Source organism: Heliangelus exortis, chromosome 1, assembly GCF_036169615.1.
Source record: "Heliangelus exortis chromosome 1, bHelExo1.hap1, whole genome shotgun sequence".
Lineage (NCBI taxonomy): Eukaryota > Metazoa > Chordata > Aves > Apodiformes > Trochilidae > Heliangelus > Heliangelus exortis.
The window spans coordinates 113897341-113913494 of record NC_092422.1 but is presented as its reverse complement, the minus strand read 5'-3'; the positions used below and the strand labels follow the sequence as shown (position 1 = coordinate 113913494).

Sequence of the window (16154 nt, the reverse complement as noted above, 5' to 3'; positions counted from 1 at the left end):
AGTTTTTAAAGTGAGACTACCCAGAACATCAGGAAAAAGTGTGGTAAGGACTACTTCAGCTTAGGTGGGAGGATGGAGTAAATGATAAAATCCCATAGGTCTTTCAAGCTCTAGTTGCTGTAATTCTTTGATGCATCAGACTCTCCCAGCAGGAATCCCTAGAAAGAGAGAACTATGAGCGCTGTCTATTGAAGAGGTTATAGATGCTTCTTCTGTCCTAGCAGGAGATACTGTCAGGACCAGTGGGTGAGGTTTTTATGTAGGGGAGTTCAAAGCTGCTCTCCATTGCAACTTCTACTGTGAAGCCTGCTCTTCAGGGAGCAGTGCAGGAATGGCAGTTCTTGGGAGCTCACAGACCATTCAGCAGCAGGCTCCTTGCAGAAAACGTTGGGAGGACTGAGCGGGCATTTCTTCTTCAGGAGTTTGGAACAATGTAGTGGAGAAAGGGGTGGAGAAGGGAGGATGCTTGCAGCTGGTGTTAGCTTTTTACCTTTGGGAAACTTCTTGAGGCTTACAAGAGAATCTTATCTGCATCTTTTTCCAAAAGCATTTCCGATAAGGAGAAAAAGGTGTGGGAACATTTCAGAGAAGTAGCTGCTTATTTCTAGGATTTTTGCACCTAAAATGTGGGAGTAGAGAATTAAGCTGCTACAGGAAATGGCCATGCACAAAAGCAATAAAATAAATTGAAACTGACTTTGGGGGTATTTTGAGCAGCAGTAATTGCTATACATTGTGATGTTTGCATAAGAAATTAGTTAATGTGTAGGAGAGTGACATGCGATACATTTTATTTGCCTGATGACTGTAGACTCTGAGTGAATGACTTATTAAGGTTAATAAAAAAAATTTGCTTGTGACTTGTAGTAATCCAATTGCTGGAATTTAATGTCCCTTTATGCATAGTTGCCTAAAGGGGGGAGACTAAATTACACATACGTTCTAATGACCAACTGGCTATGCTTTTATTTATTTTTTAATAGCGGTTTGAGAACAAACAATATGTTCTAAATTGTTGGTCTGTCTGTCTCTCTGCCCGCCTGGGTAGGAACGTTATGGCTTTCCTAATTCTGCTGTGTGATTTATCATCCCCAATTCATTGTTTTGCATAACTCTGCTTAAAATGAAGAAATGTCATTATTTTGCAGTGAAAAAGTTGTCATTTGCATAATGCCTGCCATTAATTATTGTGAGACTAATGCAGTTGTTGATATTTTTAGGGCACAGTGGTACATCCTGCACCTTGTATAATGTCATTCTGAAAACATGGGTAGTTAATAGGTGCCACAACACTGCACAAATGCAAGAAGGGAGGAGAAGAAGTGGAAGGGCACATAACAGAACAGGCTCTGATCTTTATTTAGAATTTTATTTTCCTGAAATACATGGTGGGAGACAACTATAAACAAGCAGCAGATAGGAAGCTGTAACACCCAAGAGAATGAGGGAATGAAGAAACAGAAATGCTCCCTTCTACATATGATAGTCAAGATGAACTTAGCCAAAACTCTTTCATGGTAACAATCCCTGGAATTCAAGAAAACTCATGGCAGTAGTTAGCAACTGTTATCCTATAGCTGGCACATTTCCCCATTGTATAAGTCATTTATTGTTTGTTTTAGTGGCTTATTTATTTTTAAAGTTGAGTTGGTTTATTCTTTTTCAAACTCATAAAGGGAAGATTGCTATGTGTATATAAGAAATATTATTGTATAATGTCCTTTGAATGTGAGAGAGGATAACGTAACAAATAGATCTGGCCCCTATTAAGAACTTAGTAACTGTAGTTACTGTGATGTTTGATCTCATCTTTGCATCTGAAGTTCACTGCTATTTGAAAGGATCACATGGTTCAAGCCACCAGTGGTTGTGGAAAAAATACCCTTGCCCAGCTAGGCTTACCCAGAAATGAAAAACATCTTTTTCATTTCATTCTAAAGGTAGTGGATTTGTCCCTCAATAGCTGGAAGCAGGGAGAGAGAAGGGCAGTCTATATGATTCTATAAATCAAGAATGTAAGACCTGACTTTTGGCTGCCTTTTTCAAGGACTTCCATTGCTGCCTGAGTAAATACGAGCTCCTGTTCTCTGAATAATATGCACAGTTTTAAGTCATAATAAGTTGAGTGGAACAAATGTTTGGGTCTCAGGCTGTCAGACTGTTTCTTTCCTGCTTAGTTTTGTGCAACTAATACTGCAAGGTAGCCGTAATGCCTTTCTCCTGCCCTTACTCTTTTCCAGTCCTTAGTAAGAGAATGGCAGTGAGTAGCTTCTGAGTGTATAGTAGAGGTTAAATGCTAAGGGGAAAGAAATTAGTTCAGAGGGTCAAAGAACATCAATAGATGCTAAGGCTGTTGGTGTCTTTACCAGGAAATAAGCAGCTCTACATGGCTTTGCCATTCTACAGAACTACTAGGTCCTTTCTCTGGTTTCTGCTTTATTTTAAATGCCAGAAAGAGAAAATGTGGCCATTCACTCTTCAGATCCGGAGAGTCACTGCCTCTAGAGGGATGTTGTTCCTTCTCCTGTTTTCTGCCATTAGAATTAAAACAACAACAAGGAAATTAAACCACAAAAGTTCAAATAATGCTCAGAGTGTAACTGAAACCCACAAAGTGCAGGAAATTAATCTCCAAAGATTGCCAGTCTGTCCTCAGCTCACCCTATTTCAGTCACAGAGAACTGAAAGTTGTTCCTACAGTGGGTGATCTTACAGACCACAAACACTGCAATATGTAGGCACAATAGGAAGCACAACAGAAGAAGAAAAGACTGCTTTACCCTCTGTTTCTTGAATTTGGTAGGTGTGAGACAGACCCTTAAGGTAGCAATATATCAGGGCAATTTTTGGTGTGTGTTTATGCACAAGTGCAGTATATAAAGAGTGCTTCATAAAGTTGTAATTCATAGTTATAAGCTACATCACAACTACAAATTGTGATCTTTAACATAATAGAAGCAGTCTGTGTGTCGGATGTTGATTTCTTACCTTCATACCATTGTCTCTGCTTGAGACTTTTCAGAAAAATGTAACATAAAATACCTCATATTGGCAAGAATCCTAGAGAATGCAAATCAGGAGTGAGAAACTTCAGCAGAAGATTGTAACAACCAAATGCCTTACCTGATTATCTACGTATCTCCAAGGCTTTGGCAAATCCTGCAGTGATGAATCCTTAATGCTGCTTTTCCCAGTTCACAGGATGAGCTTCCCACCAGGAGTTGTGGGAAGGAGGTCCCTGTACATGGTGTCCCGACCTCCTAGAGAAAGTTTATGCTACTGATGAGCTGTGGGTCTACTGGAAGAGCATGAGTCCTTATAATGCTTCTTCTGTAGGATGGGATCAGGAGATGCTTGGCACCCCTTAGAATGAACAGATCTCAATTGTATTCCTGTCTTTGATACAGATGTCCTGTGTGGCCACGAAAAAGTCACATCATTTCTCTCCTAGTTTTCTTCAATGGGGAGTAAAATAGTTCCAGACATCTGAGGGTACATTGTGAGGATTAACTCACCAACATTGTTGAGATATTCAGATGCTATAGTGATGAGTGCCACAGAAAAGACAGAAAAACAGAAAACCATCTTATTTCATGCAAGACTTGGATGCCACTCAGTAAACAAGGGTTGGGGCCACACACTGAACAGAGAGGATAAAAAAAGAGCATTTGAACTAGTCTCATTCCCTAGATGCTACCCATTATACAGAACACAAAATATATAATCATAATGTGGAAGATTGTATTGTAACACTACAGCTGTTGTGACAGACTTCATTTTGATATTTTCATACTTTAGCGTGCTTTGCTTTGTGACCTTAATGTTCTTACTTAGTTTTTGCATGGCATTGTTGAGTGCAAATGCAGGCAGACTAACTGCAGCTCCCACAGAAGTCACTTATACTGTGAATGTTATAAACCCATTAGAACCAAAGGAGTTCTCATCACTGGTAACTACATAATGTAGATGGTTTTCATCTTTGAAATGAGTAGCAGTTACTGGAATCTCAGCCAGTTAGGAAGACCTGCTATATCTATGTATCACGAGTCTCCTCAAAGAATACCTTGTTCTCCTAACGTCTGTTTCACCTTTAACTCTTTGTCCTTAACATACCCTTAACTATGATTGTACCTGGGGAAGGTATTAATCAAAATCTAGTAGGTTGACAGTACAATAGTAAGTTAACAGTTGCAGTCCTAATCCATGTGCTCCATAAATTCATTTTAAAACCAAAATCTCTGTGATCTATGTGTTAGCTATAGGAGCTTCGCTACTATCTGATACATAAGTCAGATACCTCCCATTTCTTACTGTGGGGTAATGTTTTCTGCATTTGCATCCTTGTGTTTAATAGCCTTGGTAGAGAGGCCACGAAAGCCCAAGCTTTCTCTTCTGTTTTTGTCTGATTGCTTTTTGCTTTTGGCATCAAAAACATCCTGCACATGTGAATTCTAAAATTTAATTACATATTGTATGAAAATGTACTTCCTTTTGTTTGCTTTAAATCTGGTGCTTGATATCTTCTTTGAAGGCTTCCTAGAAATATGTAATGAGAAATAAGGAGCAATTATTAGCAGTTCACCTTGTCCTTGTTCATGATTTTTTAAGCCTCCTATATATTTTTCTCAATCATTTACTTTGCAGGGCAAAGAACCCAACTCCTTTTTAATCTCTCCTTGCACAGAAGGTACTCCATGCTTTGAGCCTCTTTGTGCCCTTTTCTGCATCTTGTTTAGACTGCTTATATCCTCTTTTGCATAGAGAATTCAAACCTACAAATAGTATTTAGTATGTGAGTCTACCATGGACTGATGAGAAGGATATAATTATGCTTTTTGTTAGGTTTTCTATTTTTTCATAACAATTCCCAAACATTTTTTTTTTCCTGCAAGACCAATGCAAAGTATTGATCTGGTGTTTTCACAGGTGTATCAAGAATACTACATTGTCTTCCTGTGTAGTAATAATTAAATCCTGCTGTGTTAATACTTAAGTCTCCTTTTTCTTATGTTGTGATAACTTTCTTTTGGAGTCTTTGGTGACAGTTTTTATTTTTTATTTAAAAAAAAATCTAGTACTACTAAAATCTCTCATATGTATACCCACTGACTCCTTCAGAGAACTCTGGTAGATTAGAGAATCAAAATTTCCCTCTGAAAAAACTTTTTTCATCTGCCCTGTTCTATCCACATGAGTGTCAGTTCTAATTAATTGTATTTTCTACCAGTTTCTATGACATAGAACATAGACCAAATGATCTATGTGGGTTTCATAAATCCTTGTTTTTATTATTTTTACTATTTCCATTAAATCACTTTCCATTCTTCTGTTGCCCACCCTGATTATGCGCAAGAGTAATTAAACTCTTGCATGTCTGAGTTCCTTTATACCTGTTAAGGGGGGAACCACTGTTTATTTCTGTTACACATTTTTTCAGACTTGACCTTCCAGAGAAGGGATTTCACTTGCAGATCTTTTTAAACTTCTAAATAGTGAGTACAAGTGCAGTGGATTAATTTGGGGGTTCTGATCTTTGGATATCTTTGCAGAAATAGATTCTATGTAAGGTGTTTAGAAAACTTATTTCTGGCTTTAAAAAGTTGCTCTTCAAATTTTTTGTGTGCCTGGCCTTTATTCCATGTTTACTTAAAAAAAAAATGAAAAAGAAACATCAACATGTACATCTTTTTCTGCATTTATTTATGACTTCCTCTTCTTGGATGTTTTTTTACTTCTAGGAAATCCCTAACTTGGCTCACTTTTAAAAAATCCTATTAGTTTCTTTTTTATATGTGATTATACATTTGTTTTGTGAGTTATGAGTAGGTATGAATTACTGTAGGACAATTTTAAAGGTTTCAGCATCTAAAGGAACTGTAACATGCTTTATTCCTGGATATTTTTGCCCTCTTGCAAAGGATTTTCCTCTGAAGTGGCAACCAAATTATGACAATTTACAACCCAGTATGTTCAGGTAAATCAAAACTGTTTAGGGATTTCTTAAGAACCTCAGGCTGCGATTTGCTGTATCTGCCAGACAGACTGCTGAGATGTTCCTAAAAATGATTGAGGCAGACAACTGGGGGTCAGGATTGTTACAGATTTTCTAAGGTAAGGCTTTCCTGTTTTTGTAAGACATGTGAATCTCTTCTAACAGTAGCATCTTAAGGCATTTTACCTTTAGCTGCTTCTATTTAATTTCTTCTTCCTATGTTCCTTGCTTTAATATGTTTTTTTTCCTGGAATTACATATTGCTTTAGTAGGTTTTGTTGTTATTTTTCAGTCCCATAGAGAACTGAGTTTGTGTGCATTATGGTCATTATCAAAACGTGGTTCTTTTAGTATGCAGATATTAAAGAAGGTTTAGTGATCTTAGCACTAATGCTAAGAAAGTTGCTCATTCCTTCATAGGTTTTCTGGCTAGCAGCTGCCTCTCAGGTGTTCCATTTTGCATTTCCTGATCACTATCAGCATTTCAGTAGGATCTTGCATTGTAGGATTCTAACTTTATTCTCTTTTCTTTTTAGACCTGGAATTAAAATGGGTGTAGATTTGAATTTTCATTTATTCATTTTATTTTTATATGCCTTAATTCACAGTAGCAGTCCTTCACCTGTGCATTCTACTTTATGATACTATGAATTGTGCCTTAATACTCCAACATACAGCATCTGCTCCAGCTGCTGATACTGCATCTTAAATAAATCTTTCCTGTGAAAGATGGTATTGCACTACTCAGCTTAGTCTTAGACTTTAGGTTTTGTACTGAAGTGCTTACACATTTGACCTGGCTATGTGTTTAGGTACTCTGCTTACAATAACAACAGACTGTCAGTTGAGGCAGCACTTTGCTGAATTTGATACCTGAATTTCATCAACTTCACTTCTATTCTTTTTTTAATTCTTGTGGTTTCACCCACAGATGATGTCTCCTTCTGGCTTGTGTACAGCTCTGTAACTGTAGCCTTAAAATCCCTCATATTTTTTTCCGTCTCATCCGTTTTTATCTAGTTGAAACCATTTCTCCTACAGAAGATCCCTGGTATCTAAAGGATTGTTCAGCTAAAATTCTCTTTCCTTGAAGCGACCAGCCAGAAAAAAAGAGTAAATTTAACCTAATGCATGGCTTGCTAGCATCCTGTCCAGAAGATCAATCACTTATTCAAATTAGTATACTGGTAGGATTAGAAATGGTCAGATTGTGCTCAAGAAATAGTTTTGGTTTTGGTTAACATATTGGCTGACACACTTTCCTATCTTTGGCTTGTCAAGAGTGCTTCCTCCCACAATGCTGGGGATGTCTCTAGCCCAGAGGACCTATAATACCTGGAAGCTCTCCCAGTAATACGTGGTAAAAAATACTTTAAATGGTTTTCAAAGTACATCAGAATCTCAGTTATGTGAAGAGCATGGGAAGAATGCTGAATAGAGCTCAATAATCATGTTTACCAGTAACTAAAATGCCCTGCATGCCCACAGATCTGTGGAAATAATTAGTAATAGAAGCAATTTACCATTTAATTAATAAATGACAAGGGGCAAAACCTTGTCTGGGTTTACTGATTTTGGGTAATTGAGGCTCTACTGTATTTTAAAATCTGAAATATTAACCATTATTCCATGTGCTTGAGATAATAATTGTTTACAAAATGTGCACATAACAGGATCTAGGCTTAGTTATAACAGGATCTAAGCCTAGTTGTATTATTTCTATAAAATGAGGAGGAACTTCAGCAAATAACCTCGCGCCATGGAGAAGTAAGAACCAGTGCATCATAACATCTTCAGACTGGTTCTTACTTCAGCTGTCTTTAAAGGAATTTGAGATTGATGGAGGTAACTTAAATTTCATAATGAAATAAGAAAGATATTAGAATTGGCCCCCACCCTAAGCAGCCATTCAGAATATGGTGTAGTGAGTGAATTGTGGAAGTCTATGATTGAACGCATGTTTTTAGCTTAGAGTATATTTTGATATGGGGCCCCTCAGTTGAAGAAGGACAGGGAACTGCTCTGACGAGTCCAGTGCAGAGCCACCAAAATGATTAAAGGAGTGGAACACCTCCCTTATGAAGAAAAGCTGAGGGAGCTGGGTCTCTTCAGCTTGGAGGAGACTGAGGGGCAGCCTCGTTAATGTTTATAAATATGTAAGGGGTGAGTGTCAGGCAGATGGAGCCAGGCTCTTCTCTGTGATGTCCAATGGTAGGGTAAAGGGCAACAGATGCAAGCTGGAGCATAGGAGGTTCTGTGCAATTATAAGGAAAAGCTTCATCACTGTTGAGAGTGACAGAACATGTGAACTGGATGCCCTGTGAGGTTGTGGAGTCTTCTCTGGAGACACTCAAACCCCACCTGGATATGTGCCTCTGTGACCCGCTATAGGTTGTCCTGCTCTGGCAGGGGGTTTGGACTCCATGATCTATCGAGGTCCCTTCCAACCCCTAACACTCCGTGATTTCTGTGGTTGTATTCCACTGAGTTTGATTGCCACAAAGCACTGGTTTGCTGCCTCTTCAGTTTTACTTCACTGAAAAGATAGTTCCAGACTTACACCTTTCTCTGCTTTATGCGTGGATCAAACTATCTGAGGTGTTTAACAGCCCCTACCCCTGGGGCATAGAAGCAATATGACTGAAGAACAAGGACTGAGATCCTAAAGGGCAACATCCTAACATTGCTCTTAATATGTCGAAACCCAAGATGCTTCTCTTCTCTTTTCTCCCTCAGATTGTTTGTTGCGTTCTCTGTTTTTCCCATCATATCCTCCATTCTGGCATGGTCCTCAGAAAAACTGGAGCAGAAAATAGGCGTAGTCATGAATGAGACTCTGCATTGAAATCTGAAAATAGGGTGACCGGGGTGAGTCTAATCTCCTTCAGAAGGGCTATCTACTGCTGGAAACATTCTATTCCTCTGCCCAGGAGACTTACTGTGAATCAATTTAGTTTGTACTTTTCTTTTCAAATACACTATAATCATCAGAGGATAGACAGTCCTTGAAGAAGTTTAATTCCAGTCCCACCCAGATGTTGCATTCATAAAGAATTGGAGAAATGAAGAATAAACCATGCTATGAAGTTGTCTGTGTCAGAAGGCTGTGTTTGTTGCATCTGAAGAGGTGAGGAAATATTAATTTTAAGTTACTACTGTGTTCACATAGAAAGTATCACAGAATTTGGTGCATACAGTTGTTTCTGCTCAAGGGTTCCATTACCAGAAAAGCAAGGAGAAGTTGCATCAGAAATTATGAGCTGGCACCATTCATGGTGGTAAGGGAAGCTTGGTTATGCAGTGAGCCACATCATGCACTCCTAACTCTGAGTAGCTCTACTGAAGTCAATAGTAATTGCATCTATTAAAATGAGTGGAACTACTTGCATCAATAAGATAAGTAGGATTTGGCCCGAAGGTTGTTTAATATCAGTGTTTTTAATCTCTCATTTTCATAAATGCTATATCCATTCAGTAGTATGAAGTGAGGTGAATAAAGAACATTCTGTGCTTTGAATAGTTTGGCATCATACACAGACAGGGCATGTGATTAATACCATATTGTTGGCTTTCTTCTTTGCTTTTCAGTTGTGGCTGGCAATGTCCTTTTCATAACTGCTGGTATCCCCCTGAACCTATATCATCACTCTCTCCAGCTTTTCTACGATGCCCTTAGATTTTTCCTGTACTTAATGTAGTATGTTTCTGTGTACTCTTACTCTCTCATCAGAACCATAACATGTTTCTGATGTGCTACTCCAACTGTACGTGGGGCACTGTATTCACTTGACAATCTTTCCCAAACCAGGTGTGTTATACATATTTTTATGTGTATCACCATCACATCTCAGAGCTATGTTTTGTAATTATGCTTCTGGAGAAACCTGTGGAACTGCAGCACACTGGTTCAGTCAGTGGTGTTAGGAAGTTGTTCAGTTCACTAGGCTGCCTCAAATAGTAGAATAAGGGGCTAAAAAATAATTTTTTAAAAATGGACAATTCTGTTCTCATCATAGATCTACAAACAGACTTCTTGTTGGAGCCTGATGGCCTTGATACTTTCTTCTGAAAACAGTAACTATGCAACCCTGCTATTAAAGCAAAACTGGGATTGATAAAGAAACGTGAAATAATGGAGTCATTGAAGTCACACTCTAGTCTTACTGTTAGTACAATTACATAGTCTTACTGCAAATGTCTTACTCTTTTAATGTTTTAGTAGGTAATATCTACTGTGCTTCTTTTGTTCCAGTGAACTTCCTCACAGTGTATAACGTCTTGGGCATTTGTTGCCACAAGGAAACTCGTTTTGAAAAAAATTCCAGAAAGGACTGGTAGTTGTCTATGCTATTGAGCTTATGCCAATGAAGTGAAAGCCTTGCTACAATTAGAAAAGATGAATTAATGTGCCATGAAACTCTGCAATACCTTCTCACAAGAGTTTTCCATTTTTTTATCTTCTCACTGCTGTGGCATTCAGAACCAGATTCTGCTTCCAATGAAATATGAGGTCATTTGACTGATGTTAAAGGATTTTTACTGATTTAACAGTGGAATGCATGTTTTATGACTACACACAGGTAAAGAGAAATACTGGCAATATTATTATTGTTTCATAGGTAAAATTTGCATGCATTCATAACAGTCATCCATTCATTGGTGTTCCTTTGGGATGGAATTTTCTTCAAGGTTTGAAAAATCTGAAGCCATATGGCACCCTACTGATGCTGTGGGAGTTGGTGGTCCATATGTCACTATGGGTGCAATTTGCTCAGTTTTCCTGGTAGTTTGAGATATCAGCAGGTACTGTGCAGGAGGGGGAGATAAGATTTGGATCATCAGCTGAAGGATGGGAAGGATTAATACTTGGGAAAACAGCAGGCTATTACATTCAAGTCCTTGCACAATGAAGTATTATGTGTATTTATAGGTGCTGTAAATAGCCTCCTTGCAAGTTCTTTGTTGCATTGTTTATGCAGTTGCACTTATATTGATGACACACTTTATAAACAATTCATAGATGTTTATATATTTGACTTATCATCATGCTTTTCTCTGTATTTCTGAGGACATCAGAGGCCCAAAGGTCATGGATGAGAAAGAAAACTGGCCTTTGCTTTGTTTCTTGTAATTGCTTTGGCATGTTTGGCTGGTTTTAATTCTCAAGACTGTAGGTAACTCTGCATGCATCCAATTGTGGCTCTCCAGCTTTAGGTTTTCCTAGTTGGGGTGGTTAGTATCTGTCTGTGGTTTTCTGGTTTTGAAACCTCAGTGATTCGAATGATTATTGATTCATCTCTTTCTGTGCTGCAGTTGCAACTTTCTGTTTCATCGTTGTACCAGATAAAGAGAGATAATGGAAAGAATTTTAAGACTCTTATGAATTGTATCATTATTTTCTCTTGGCTTATAAATAATCATACTTTCTGGAAATGTAATTTAGGGTAGGTAAGAGAGCTTGCAGATTAGTATTAATGAGGTAAATCAGTTGGGTCAGATCTGTTCATTAAAATGTTGGAATGTCAGAAGTATCTGTTAGTCTAGAAAAAAGTGTATCTGGTTGAATGTGTACCAAAGATAATGACTTCTTTCTTGGACGTACTTAATTCAGATGGATGAAAGAGGCATTAAGCTTTGAGATGCAGCATGAAGATCTGATTTTTAAAGCAAGGTGTCATGAAGAGATAGGGAGATCTGATGGTGTATAGATTATGGTGACCTACTGGTGACTCCATCAGTCTTCAGCATCTACCATAAACAAAGTACAGAAAAAGGATCTTTTCTGTTAATCACACATATATCTTATAAAGCATGACTCTGCACTGTATATATATTTTTGATCAGGTCCAAATCAAATAAAATCATGCATAGGAAGATATGTTAATACGTTTTGGTGTAGCTCCTAAATTGGTATCTGAAAATTCCTCAGGACCATTGAGGCTAGAAGGGGGCAGTGGAGGTTGTCTAGTATAATCCTTCAGCTCAAAGCAGCATCACCTAGTGCAGGTTGTGCAATGCTGTGTCAAGTCAGATCTTGAGTATCTCCATGAATGAAGACTCCACAGTGTCTCAGAAACAATTCCATTCTTAGAGTACACTCACCATCATAATTTTTTTCTCATGTATAAATGGAATTTCCTGTATATCCATTTCTGGCCATTCTCTGTTGTCCTTTCATGGGATATCAGAGAACAAGTTGGCTTGATCTTTACTGCCTCACATCAGGTATTTACACACATTGCTTAGGTTCCCCCTGAGCATTCAAGATAACTTCCTGAAATAATTATATAGAAAAAAATCTCAGTATCTTTTCAGTGCTTACTGCAGGGGGGAGGATACTTGTTTCATTGTGTATGGAGACAAGTGATTGGCAACAGTTCTACAGGAAAGCTGGGATGATCAATTTAAGGTAATAATGGTAAGATTAAGATAGTTCTTTAGGTTTGTTCCAGCATTTTGTTTGTTGAGGTAATTCATTATTTTGGTCAAGATGATCTACAGAGTTAAAAATGTGGGTTTTTTTTTTTCCTTTTTTTTCTTGAAGAACGTGTTTCTGCAGGCTCCCAAGGATGAATAAGGCTCTCTGTGTTCAGGGAATCACAGTGTTTTTGAGGATTACAAAAAACTAGGAGCTCCTGAAAAGAAATAGCAAGCTCTGCACTAAAGCCCTGGGAGATTGCTGTTTGGGAAGGTGCTTTATAATATTTTAAAATATGTCTGTTGATAAATCAGTTTCAAGAATGTTTTTTGTTCTTAAGTCATCTATTCTACTTGGACTTGCTTTGATAAAGAAAATAAGAGGGAAAAACTATGTATTGTGTTAAGCTAGGCACTCCTGGAGCATGCAAATTTTAGTACATCTCTGTTGTACCTGTTCCTGACTTCTCCATGTCACACTTTTAGTCTTCTGTTATGGTTATGGGTAAAACAGTTTTCCAAGAACACACTGCTTACCCTGTTCCCAAATTCTAAGTGTTACTGGCTATACTTATAAAACCTTCTATTGTGTAGAGAGATTGATAATGATGTCAAGTTGTTCTTGTTTATCTACTGCTTAAGTTTCTGTTAGGAAGCAGCCTTGTTGATGAGGTTTCAGCCTGTTCTAAGAAGAGCTGCTAAAGAGACTTGTGTGATTTACAAGCTCTGTCATTCACTGAATACGTCCCACTAAACCCAGCAAAATAATTTTTATAATTTCTCACTAATGTTTTATCTGTTGATAAATTGGACAAGCATTTTCCTTTCATCTTTAAATGCTCATTGCTGATCTCTGAAATTCTGATTCTGCATGTTAGTGCATGGCCCACATGGTTTACTTGCTTTGTCTGATTAATTTGGGGCAGTTTGGGCATTGTTGAGGTTAATCAGGAATTGTGAAGATTGAAATGAGTAGATGGTTTTAACTGCTTTTTCTTAGGAGGACTCAGACATCTTCTAAGGCCTAATATGTGCATACAATTTATACTAATACAATTTATTCTGTTTGAAAGGATTGATGATTTTTTTTAAATAATTATACTAGATCAACTTTATGCATGGATATAGTTATACTAATATAAGATTGAGTTATAAACCCATACAGTTACATCAGCCAAAAATGACAGAACTCTTTTGTTGAGACAAGGATAGGGCTTAACTTTTTATATTTTAATTTATTTTGAAGGAGAGGGTCACTTTATCTAATTTGAATTTTAACATACCATTAAACCTTCTCCAAGAAATAATGTAGTATGTTTAAGACCATAGATATCAGTTAGCAAATCTAATAGAAGGACTCCAAAAGAGGGGTAGATGTATGTCAGATATTAAGATATATTAGCAGACAATGTGCCAAGAATTGAGAGGTACTTACGTATTAACATAGCTGTTCTCCTTCAAGCAATATAAGATGTATTAGACATTAGTCCCAGCCTATATTTTTTCAGTGCATTGCATGCAGGGAAAAGCATGCATTTCTTGAACTATGGAAATATTCTCTCACTTTTTCATAAGAAAGGAGAGAGTTTGCATTAAACAGATTCCTTTTATGTTCTACCTACAGAATTTCAAAGAATGCCGAACAAATGAGATAGGAGTTTGTACATTTGTGCATCAAAGAAATGCTTAAATCATTTCTTATATGTATAAAGGTACATTGTAGGGCACCCTCAAAGAGAGACTGTATTCTGTAATCAGTCTGTTGCCACCTGAATAATTAAATAATGTTTTTCAATTTAGAAATGCTCTTAAACACACTAAAACCATAAAATACCCTGCTGAGAAAAAAATAAATGGATTGGTTGCTAAATGGTCACTGCTAAAGAAAGCATAAATGCAGAGTCATTACAGTTATCACAGAACTGTAATTTTTATCAGTATATTTGTATTTTTTATAATTGCACCTTCCAGATTGGTGGTGGTCAGATAATGTAGAAGTTAACCGGAAATGCTTTCTCTTCCCTCTTAAAAATTGGTATTTTATTCCTAGATAGCAAAACTTTTCAAGTAGTGTGGACCCCATGCTATGTAAGTTGTGCTGAGCAGTTAAAAAAAACTAATAAGAGTATGGGATTATATTTTTTAAAGTTTAAAATGGTTGTGTCAGCTATCAGGGAATAAAGGGTGACTTTTAACAGTGAAGAAGGCATCAATAGAACTTTGTTCAGTAGCATCAGTTCAATATAATGATCAAGAAATGGGAGTAATAAGACCAAAAAGTATTCTGCAGGATGGTCCGGTGAATTAAAGAATTATCCAGAAGTTCTTGATGTAGGAAGTAGTATTTCTAGTTCAGTTGTCCAACACAATCTTGACACAAAAAGTCTTCTTAAGGTCTTTTTTTCTTATACTGATTTTGAGTTACAGGATATTTTAGAACTTCTTTGGTGTTTTTTAAATACACTCGAATATTTGATGCACATTAAATTACTAGTTAATACACTTATTACCTGGATTTCAGAGTTGCCTTTTTAGGCGTGAGTATAGTTTTTTTGTCCTGTAAAATGCCAAGATACATTGTTTGGCCACATTAGAAGTTTTGCAGGATTTCAAAATGATTATGGATAAGGCTGTCCTTTCCAGCTGTACTTCATACCTAGTGGGTTCTTAGTATTTATTTTCGTTAACCTATATATTGAGTAGTTTTTGGCTTAGGGATTCCTGCTCCTTTCAGAAGGCCCCAGAAGTCCCATATTGATTCAGCAATTAATTTTCACTGCCTTATGAGCAACTAGGAAGCCAAAATACAACTTGTGCAATAAGGGACACAGAAAGAAATCCCCAGTGATTTTGTTGTTTAGCTTTGCCCTTATCCTGTCAAGTGTCCTCTAGCAACACCCTTTGGACATGGTAGGATGTGAACAAATCAAGTACTGAGTTAAGGTTGTCCAGGGGACACATCTGCCTAACGGGCCTAATGGAAGCTTTGTCACATTTTGGGACCACAGAGAATTTATTGTCACAGGCTTCATTGTGGTCATCTTCTCTGGCAGTTCTGAGAGACTTAACAGAAGCCCAGCTAGCAAGAAGAAAGGTTGCGGCAGAACTAGGTCTGATCTAAGTGACTGAGCAGAATGCTGGCAACTCTGTCTGGTAATATGGGGAAGTATGGCGTGTTGTTTTCTGCTCGTGTTAAGTTGAATGCCCCTCTTTGGTAATTTGGGGAAATGCTGTTTATTCTTAAGGTCTAGGGAGTGTTTGGTCTTAAACTGCAAGGTTAACCTGAATCTGGAGTTGCACCTTCTTCTTTCTCTTTAGGGGGATGGTGTTCTCTGACCTAGGGGTGGCTAAACTCCGGCCTTTTTAATGACTAGTCTTGGGGAAACAGTGGTACCAACAGGGAATCAGGCTCCAGACAGGATGGCAGTGATTTCACAATTGTTCCAAGTAAATCTATGCAGAAATACCTCCAGGCAGGGTAACAGCAAAATCACTACTGCTTTCAAAGGTACTGCAGCAGAGTAATGCAAAATAAACTAAATGTATAAAATCCTCTTGACTAGGCAGCCCAATACATAATAAACCTTCCTAAAGCCAGCGAGGCATATTTGTGTAATTGTTTATGGTTTTCTTTGTGCATGTGTCTTCATTTATATTGTGTATACTGCATATGTTTATATTTATACAAATCTTACTGTTGAACAGAAGCCTACTCTAAGTATGCATATTCTTGGGTATGCCCGTA

At 37.6% G+C, this 16154-nt stretch overlaps 1 protein-coding gene across 50 annotated transcripts in view; it reads left to right on the top strand.

Moving 5' to 3' along the window:
* ZBTB20 (zinc finger and BTB domain containing 20) overlaps positions 1 to 16154 on the top strand; it is a 505805-nt gene that overhangs the window by 217547 nt on the left and 272104 nt on the right. The gene's annotated exons all lie outside the window — the stretch shown is intronic.